Genomic DNA, 10,597 nt, shown 5'->3' with positions numbered 1-10,597 from the left:
CCCCGCCGGGAAGCCGTGCTTCCCCGGGAGGATGCGCCCCACCGCTCCCCCGCCGCGTCCCGCCCGGTCTCCTTCCTAGGAATGTGCACAGTAAAACCCGACCGCCCGGGACTGTCCCTCCTTTCTGCATTTGCCGGGACAACCAGCCGTGGCGGGGACAAAGTTCTCCTTCAGAGCCGAAGGGGCCGGCCGCCCGGCCTCCTTAAGGACTTCTAAGGGAAGCTTGGTGTCCTCGGCTACGTCGGCACATGGGAAACCTTGACTCGATCTTGGCATTAGACTAACTGTCCCGCTGACGTTCACGAGTCCCTCGCTGCCACCAGCCCCCTTTACAGCCTCTCCCAGCCACCTCCAAAGTGGGGGTCGGGAAACTTGTCCCAGAAGCGTAGCCCCCAAGCACAGCTCGAGTGCAGAAGTGTACGCGGGAGGGGAGGGGGGTTAGGGCAAGCTGAACTTTGCAAATGTTTTTTCTATAAGTAGCTCACATTCGCTGTGATCTATGGTGTGAGTCAAGAACTGAGACTTATTGCAACCCTGTTCCCTCTATTGGATAATTAATGCTGATTCATAGCGGTTTCTACCTACGAATGTGTGTTTCGTTTTTCTCTGCAGGGTCCATGGTTCTTTGGTATGTTGTTATTCCCTGAAAGGTAATTGCACTCGATATTCTCTCGGGGAAGGCTCATTAGCCAAGGGCAGGGTGGCGTTGCCAATCTCAGACTCTTTCAACAATTCAGTGCAAACATTTGCCCCAGAGGTTTACTGCAGCACTCCCAGCTCACGAAACAGCCCTTGGATACAGCATTTCCCCTAAGAAGCCTTAGGTCTAAAAAGAAGTACATATATATATATATATTTTCAGGAAACATTTTAGTTTAGGGGTTTTTAGTTTAACCCCTCACTGTAAGTGGTCAAAGCTGCACAAGAAGATTAGACATGTTGCCTTGGACTGCAGGACTTCGCCCTCCCTATTATCAGAAGATAACCAGGACACAATCATGGATGAAACAGTAGAAAAGGCACCACATGTCCCACTCCTCTGTATGCACTCCTTTACACTCTCCTAACATTTACCAAGTGCATGTTGAAAACACTTTTCCACTGCCCACCATTATAGACCTACACTTGACTTCTTGCTCACACATGCCTGCTGTAATCTCTTTGGCTCCTTTCCTCTCTCCTGCTAAATTAATTACCTCACTAACGCAAGGCAATGAAACTCAGGTATAAGGTAAGTTAGAGAACATACATTAGTTTATACATACTATTTTATGAAGATGAACCCTCCATGATTGTTCTAATTTTATTTTTTCCCTCTATTGTTCATCATTTTGAAAATCTTATTCTTCAATTTGCGTCTTGGCACGTTGAGCAGGATGATCCACAGTAACATTGCAGAGAATGGGAAGATCCAGTTCTCGCAGGAGAAAATGGTCCCTATAGGACCGATGAAGAGGAAGCAAAGGGACAGCATATAGGCTTGACAAGTTCTCGGACATCACCAGGTTTTCCATGTTAGAATAAAAGAATCTGGGCATCTGTATTCACGGTGAATTAGACGGCATATTCTCCCTGGTAGCGGTGTCAAAGGGCAGAGACTGCTCTTAATTCCAAACAACATATCCTACGTCTAAAGTGTACATCTCACCGTCTTACTGTGCTTACATACTTCCACTCACCATGTTTTTCCCATCACAGTCAGCCAATAAACTCAAAGAGCAAAACTCATCTGTGCTGTATCACCAGTGACTTTAATGTTAGGACATTGGGGAGGAAATTGTCCTACAGTGTGTGACTACACAACAAAAGTAGGTCCAAAAGAACAGACGCTGAGATGTTACCGGTTTTAATCCTCACTCATCAGAAGGGCTGCCAATCGGTCTATAGGCCTCACCTATTAGGGGGACCAAAAGTTCATTGAAAATCACCTCAATGTGATTTTCTCTGTCAACACTGTTTTCCATGCTGGTAGCCTTCAATATCCTGAAGCCCAAATCTGTGTCCCAAAGTCCTGTTGACTGAAGGAGAACTTCTACATGAATGATGGACACAGGACAGGAGGTGATTTTGCAAGATGTCAAGTCTCCCTGTGCAAAGTACTTAGCTTTCCAGGTCCTACGCATAGTAAATGTGGACAGTCACCACCCTTGCAGTAAGCCCTCAACACAAGAAAACATCAGTTTTTTAATTCATACTTTGGTGATCCACAGCCATGGTTTTTGTTTGACATTTTGAGTATCTCTCGTGTCACAGTGGTACATTCTGCTTTTTCAAAAGTGTTTTTCAAAATGAACAGGCTTTTCAGTGATGAAACATGATCAAGTTAATGTACTAATAGATTTCATTTTTAAAGTACATGCTAAATTTAAAAATTGTCTCTTAGTGCTTCATATGCATTTATAAACCATCACTAATAGTTCTATTGATCAATGACATAAATAGCTCTAGCAGAAGCTTTTCTTTGATGTAGATAAACATAAAGAGCATTGAAAAAATAATACACAAGTGATTGTCCTGTACTCTTACCTTGAGGCTATATTACGATCACAATAAGACATATCTAGGCATGTGTCATACTGGATAATACTATTTCTTGGGTGTTTGAGGGCACATGACTTTACCTTGGACTTCACAACAGCTGAGACACGCCATTTAAAAGCATGGTCCTGGCATTACTGAAAAAAAGCCCTATTAAGTCATATGTAATTAATAACCTATATACGAGATTTTTTTAAAAAATTGCTTCACATTAAATACTCAGATCATCTTATTTCTACTATTCATGTGCAAAGCTAAAAATAAGCATTGGAAATCTTTTTCTCTTTTACGGAAGAGCTGATCAAACTATTCATTTGAAATGAACTCTTGGATGAACGCAGCTGTATTTTCTGGGCTCAGATCTCTTATTCCCAGTTGGGAACCCCACATCAGATCAGGGCAGTACAATCAATCCTCAGAGGGAAAGTGCTGTTTACTTCAAAATATTCACCAAGAATAGCTTAGGCAAACAGTTTCCAACTTAAGAGTCATTCACAATATGTTCATTTGGGCTTTTCATTTCATTACTCTTGATGTGCCACTGGTCACCAATCACACTTGCTCTATTTCTCAATAAGTTCATTGAAATTATTTAAACGGGAGACTAAACGAATAATAAAAGTGCCTGAGAAATATTCCTGTCTGTGTCTGCATGCTTTTGGTTTGTACAGGTATTCATCCAAAGCCTGATTCTGCCTCCGTTCTGTATGCTAAGAGCAGGATTTGATCCATAAAGGGAATGTATTCACCTAATACTTGTTCAAAGAAAAATCCTGCTTGCTTTAATGTTCACTTATATGGTCACAAACATGATCAAAACAAGAGCCATCTGAACCCCCTAGAGCTGCTTTATGAATAGGGTTGCAGTATGAACCCAGGAATATAACCAGTTTTGTCACTCTAGGTTAATTTCAGCTTTCAAACATTATGGAAAATCATCAGTTGCCTTTCTTCCCCTCCCCTGGTTTAACTTCAGATCACTTCCCCTGGCAAGTGGCTTTTGATACTCAAGTAAGATCATATTGTTTCATCCAAAAGCAAATTTCTTTTTGCTGTTGTTTCCGGACATCATTCATCGAGGAAAGTCCTGTCTGCAGCCGATACGTTCATGGTAACTGTTTGTTCCTGGAATAAACATCTAGCAAGATTCTTAGCATTTGAGAGAGGCATTGCTTTCATTACATAATCCTCCATAAATGGGAAAAATGATAAGAAGATCTTGGCCCTGCTTTCCTTGGGCACCTAACAGTTCAACTGACTATTTTTACATTAGCAAGCATGCAAAGTACAGGATTTTGGACCTGCTGTGCTGCAATTATTGTACTTCTAGATGGATTATTTTGTTACCTGGGAAAAGGTATATTATTATATCAGTATTCTTAAGTTGGGGAGTTATTCTACTGGATTTACCAAAGACACAAAAATAAGTCAAATGAAGTATTTGTTTTCTTCTGCTAATAAAGTGTTATCAGTGAACACATGTAAGTCAGAGGAAAGAATTCCTAATTTTTACTCAGATCTGAAGATCTGAACTGTCCTAAAGCTTGAAACATTAGGATGAGAGGGTTTAGTCTTGATATTTCTTTCTGAGTAAAATACTGAATAAAACTATTGCTATTCCAATGAAACATGCTAAGTGATGTTGATGTGAACTCAGGGACAGAGAGAAAATGCTCAGAAAGAGTTCATGGACCTCGTTCTTTTCTCTCCACTTAAGCAGGAGAAACTCTAGTGAAGTTAACGGAGTTACAGTGATGTAAAACTGTAGTAAGGTGAGAGTTGCACAACTTGTGTTTAACTAGATGCTATTACTTTAAAAACAGAGTTTACTTCACTAAACAATCTGCAAATAAACACAAAACAAAGGGCAAATGAGACATATTACAAGTAAGCATGCATGCAAAAAAGGTAAGTGCAAATTAGATTTGAATATTCATGAGTCACAAATCATTGACAGTTTGAAATAATGCAAAACAGCTTTATAAATGAGGTTAAGGCAAGGGACATCAAAGAAAGGCATTGCTAAATCAATAGCAATTTGATTGTGCATATACTTGTAAATTGTGGTTACAGTTTTTGTGACATGGGAGAAAAATACCGCACGTGTAGTGAAGAAGGGACACGTAAATATTCTTTTTGAATGTGTTATATTTTTGCAATTCAGCATGTACTTGGAGACCTGCCATGTATAAAGTGACCAGATATCATTTTTTAATTTTTTCCCCAAAGAGAGTTATAGTTTCCTTTGAGTATCCAATCTCCCCTCTTGTGTTGCTTAGTACGACAAAAAATTCAGTTGTCAACAATACCTGAACAGCAATACTGTAAAATAGAATAATTACTTACTTCACTTGACTTCAGCAGAAGGATCACCTGCTAATCAAAGTACTGTCATAAAATCACAGCCAGTGGAGGTTAGCTACTTGTTTCAGAGAATTTAGTTCTCAGAAGAGGGAATCAGATGAGTTGCAAGTCTCGGAGCAAATTGCTGGAGCACAGGGATTTAAAAGAATGATAGCTTGAAGGATGGCCAGCCTGACCATTTAAATCAGAGCTGCTTCGTTTTTCTGGCTGTAAGCATCGAGAAAGCATTGCATCTCCTGTCTTATTTGAGAGTTCTGTGGATATTTGAAATTGAATGGTTTAAAATGTTGATGAGAACACAGAACCAAAAAGCAAAACTGCCAGAAGTAATCTGCCCGCTTAAAATTACTCCAGTGTGTTTGTTTTTCCTAAAGGTTTCTATTTTGATTACTTAACGCTCACTCTAACATACTAACCGATTCCCTTTCTTCAATGTCCTTTACATCCAGCATGATGTCCTCGCTCTCTGGCATGACAGGTGAAGCTTCACTGGGTCAAGTGAAGCTAAATATATACATTTGCCAATACTGATAGCAAAACCAAACGGGGATATCAATTTGGAAATGCTTTAGGGTACTCTGGTTCTTTAAGAAGTGCATGACTTCTTGCAGTGCTGCCTTTAAAAGCATCCACTCACATGAATGAGGCTGGCAATTAACTCGTGTCAAAACATTGTAGAAGGAGAAACCCAGATGTCGAATAACTTAGGAAAGGGATAACTTCATGTCCTCCCCAATCCCCTAGATGAGCTTGTCAGAAGCTGATGTGTCTCTCATGCCATCACAATATCGAAAGATACCTGTATGTGCCATGTTTAAATTCAGAGAGCTTTCTGCAATAAATTCTTTAAATCTCTGTATTCCTCAGCATGAATAAACAATAGATAAGTTGGAAAGAACCACTCAGGAATGTAAAAGGCCAGATTACTGTTTCAGGGAACCTTCAGAATCTGTGGAGAGAGAAATGAATCTCCCTTTAGGAAGAGCAGAAGGGAAAGTTATCTCGTGGGCATAGCAGAGTGCTTGAAATCAACAGTCTTAGATTTCCTTCTGGCTCTCTCACTGACTGGCCAGGTTTATCAGAGGTGAATTACACGCCTCCCTCCACATATCTAAAATGAAGCTCACAACACATAGCTTTGTGGTGCCGTGACATGAAAGAACATGAGATCCTCTGATGAAGAGGTGTCAGTATATGCTCAGTATATCAACTTCGTAATCCCTGTTCAAGAGCATCTCTAGATTCAAATCTCTACCTTCAGATTACATAATCCTGCAGTTTTTGTTCGTCTGTTCATAACCTCTTGCACTTTCAGTAAAGCACACCATCTTCATTTAAATGAGAAATTACTATCTCTTTACATTAGAAGTTATTGTCAAAACCATAAATGTGTGTCTGTAGGCAAAGGATATAAATACCAAAACTCTTCTATGCTTTTTAGACTTACATTGCACCCATCACCATGGAATCTGAATTCTGTTCAAAAGAAATGTGGTTCTCCTGGATGTGCTCAGCTCAGAGTAACTATTGTATTACTTATGAAAATAGGTCAATGGCATTACAGACCATCCTTCAGTTGAGCAGAAGAATACCAAGAGCCTGTGTCAGGTCAAGGTTTCAAAGGGTTGGGTTATTTTTATTTCCTGGAAAATTTGGTTTTCTTGAAGAAAATAGAAAAAAATGAGCAAAAATTAATGCAGCCAAAGATCACGAGTCTCTACAGTCCCCAGAAACCTGATTAATTTTATCAGGGTTTTTATTTCTACTTTATTCACAGATTTCTTTCTCTTCTCTGTCCTTTGCGGTGTTTTCTATATCTTTCCAACAAACTGCCTTCACTGGTCGCTTGTAAGCCCTTCTTTGAGTCTACTGATTTCTGGCCTGTGACTGGGGATATAAACTTTTACAGACCTAATATGTTATATGTGACCTGAAGCAGGCAATGCAGGGCAGCTCATATTAGACCACCTGAACCCCACATCTCTGTTATGAATCACCAACTCAAATAAAGAGAGACCTGGCTCCCTGTATGTGATCTAGAGTTATACCAAGTACGCCTCTTCCCAGGTTCTTTTTGATGAGAAAGATCCTACGCCTGCATTTTTTTCTGCATGATCACCTTTGCCTGTCTATTTCCCACCTCCTTTCTTCCCCTTGTGTCAGACAAAAAGGGACAGCAGGTAGCTCTCACTAGGACCAAATTTGCAGTAGCTGGTTTTTGAGTTTCCCATGCAGTATTTCACCTTCAGCTGCATTTTGGGGAAAAAATATATTTCTATTGTATTTCTAGTCTTTTACTCCTTCCATTTACAGTGTACACCAGGTTTCTTTGGGGATGAGGGACAAAGCTTTAACGATCTCCACTACTGTCCCATGGTAGCTTCCTCAAACTCTTTCCTGAGCAGGACATGGTTTATCCACATTTGAATTATTCAAGTCTCTTGTGGTAGAGAGCAAAGGTATAGTAGTGGGGCTCATGTCCACATCTCTGTGGTTCGTGCCTACTTGGGTAGACATTCCTTCTGAAATCTCTCTAAAGTGTGTTTGCGCGTGGTTGCCTGGGGGAGATAGGGGAGTGAGCTGGGAATAAGATGAGAAGACAACATAGCTACTTTTTATCCCCCTCTCTGAACTAACCTGTGCTGGGATTTTTCTGTGGGTCTTTGATCAGAATCCAGGAAGGAAAAAAGAGAAGACTAAAGTCAAAACTGGGTCTCCTAGTCACCTCATCCATGCCACAGAGAGTGGAATGGAAATGAGTATGACTGCTGTATAGCAGTCCTAACAATCTTGTACCTGATGAAAGGAAGGACTGCTAAGGTGAGCAGAGGAGGGATGGCTCCAAACAGGAGGCATCAAACACTCTGATCAGCCAGCGCCTAAATCCTATAATGTAGAGTCTTGGCTGACATGTCAGTCTGAGACAAGGAAAATGATGTAAGCTATAAAACGTGAAGCTTTGCGGATAATTCACCATCTGCAGTGACCTTGAGATCATGGAGGCACAGTGTATCCCTGAGGCACTGAGGGCCCGAAGATGAGGGTTTTTGCACATACGTAAGTCCATAGTGATTCAACTGAAGACAGTGTTGTTACACTATGATTGTAGTAAAAGAAATCGATTAAAAATTAATAGAAATCATATAGGAAGTTCCTAGAACATCGCTTACATTTCTAATCAACTATAATGCAAGACAGCTTCCCTTAAATACATAATATACCCACAAGTTCTCCTTTGTTGTTACAAGAAAACAACGCTGCTGTTGGGGTATATAATTTTTCCCTACTAAATTTCATCCAAATGCTAATGCTTCTGAAATAAAAAATAATAACATAATACATTTTGTCTTTAGAGTAAATCTGGTAATTGCCAAATCCTAGTTGTCAATATAATATTAGATCATGTGTGACCCAGACTTCACATGTGTCAACAAGTAATTTTGTCTCCTTCTGTTATTTCAAATTACAGGAGAGAGAGACATAATCCTCACTGATCAATTGCAAACAAAAATGCTTTACCTTTTGTTATTTCAATGCCATCTGTTAAAATAAACCAAATGCCAAACTTACTACATACACAGGGCACTAAAATGGCTTTTTAATTTGGCTTGCGTATTTCAAGGAAAGCAATGCATTTCTATATACTCTGACTTCTTTACATGAATTATTATGTACTGCAAGTGACATCTACTGGAGAAAGCAGAGCTAAATGCTTACTCTACAAACTTTTTTTTGCTATTAAAAGGGCCTCCCCTCCAGGAAATACAGCTGTCATTTAATAGAAGCCTTGCATCTGTGCTCATCAAAATGCAGTTACGTAAGTGCTTTCAGGACAGCTAAAGCAAAACTGTAAGACTGTCCTTTTCATAATACAGAAGGTACAGAAGGCTTTTTCTTTTTACTTTTGCTTTTTTCTTTATAAAGAAGCTGTTAATACCACAAATTTTCTGAGTTTACAATAAAAGATTTTTTGAAAGTAACAACTGTTTGATCATGGTGTGTAGTTCATCCTTGGTGCTATAAAATTACTCAGGACGTATTATAAAAATATTCACCAAAAGAAATGTGGCTACAGGTTCAAGTTTCAAGCTTGCATGTTAAGAGTTGTTATACTTAAACAGAAATTTACTTGAAGACCTAATGCAGAACCACACTATTGTCAATAGTATTGACAATACTACCTAGAAAGTCTGACAGCCTGTGCATTTTTAACATTACTTACTGGTTGAAGTTATCTATTGGGACACAAATTCATAAATACCTGCACTATGTTAAAACACTTGCAATCTGTACCTATCAAATGTTGCATGACTTTGGGGCCTAAGAGCAGCACGTTTCAAAAAACCTCTCTTCTTTCAGTGAGATATGATAAAAATCCCAGGAACACTGGGAGCAATGCAGAAAGCTGTGAACTCAGAGGCTCAGTGCCACTCGGAGCTCCCGGGAGTGTCATTACTTCTTAATATGGGCTCTTGAATTCTTGCTTAAAAAAAAAGCCAGTTCAAGTCCTTGGATAGACGAAGCACCAAACAATCCAAACTGTTCTTACTTGATTCCAACACAGTGAAGCCTAAACAACAATTCCAATTACTTTTAAAACTGCGTTGGCAAATCACTTCTAAAACCACTGACAATGTGGGAGAAATTTCCCTAGTGTAGACCAAACCCTAGGGTTTAAATTCCCCACCAAGCGTGGGAAAGAGTTTCTGAGCCAGAGAAATTAGTTCAGAAAGTAAATCAATAGCTAGCAGACGTTTAAGGATTTGTTTATCTAATGCTGATCTTAATTTAGTTGCAATTTCCTCCATCAAATATATTTCCCTTTTATTTTATGAGGAAAATTTGATTTTGATGGTTAGGCTTTAACGCAGTGAAAAGGGACACTCTTTTATGCAGCAATCAAAAAAAGATACATTTGTCTGTTTGGAACAAGTGCAGGAGGAGAGATACCAATAATTGTTGAAATGAGATTAAGTGGATAATCTGTATGTAATGTGTCTGGGCCTGATTGTCCCCTCTAGCAGTAAAAACCCTAGGGAAGAGGCTAAAGGGACGATATTTCCCAAAGGATTTCCATATAGAAATGGCTCTTAAATTGTTCCAGCGCAGGTGAGTCTTACCCTTTCTCTACTCTGTGGCAGAATAGACTGTGGAAGTGACTCAGACCTGCGGGATTCCAGAGTCCACAACCATCTGTGTGGAGATAGATCTTATGTGTTCACCTGTGCTCTAGGTTCTTGGCACCTCACTCCATCCTTTGGCAATGCTGTTACATCCATATTTATTTCTCAAGCTTCCCTAGCCAGTGGCTGTCTTCTGGGATTCACATTTTCCACAATAGCTACAGATGGATGAAAGGAAGCTGTATCTCTTTTTAGGGACGTTTTGTCCCTTCCAGTAGCTTCCTGGCTACCCGTTGTCTTTAGGAGCCCCCAGATTTCCAGAATGCTCATATGGAGTCCTGAGAAAGAAGGATGGTGCAAAAAGTGATTGATAGGAAGAAGAATCATGATCTGAATATGTAAAGCCTTTCACCTTTAGTCTTGGAACTATAACAAGAGCTTTAGATTTTTGGATACAGAACTGGGGGGATTATGACAACACCCAAAAGAGTATTTTGGATTTTAAAGCTTGAATATTGCCTCTTAGAACTGGTGTTCTCTGGACAGGTAGTATGCAAAACTGTCATGCAATG

Source organism: Aptenodytes forsteri, unplaced genomic scaffold (assembly GCF_000699145.1).
Source record: "Aptenodytes forsteri isolate BGI_AS27 unplaced genomic scaffold, ASM69914v1 Scaffold108, whole genome shotgun sequence".
Taxonomy (NCBI): Eukaryota; Metazoa; Chordata; class Aves; order Sphenisciformes; family Spheniscidae; genus Aptenodytes; species Aptenodytes forsteri.
Note: the sequence above shows the minus strand (reverse complement) of the source record.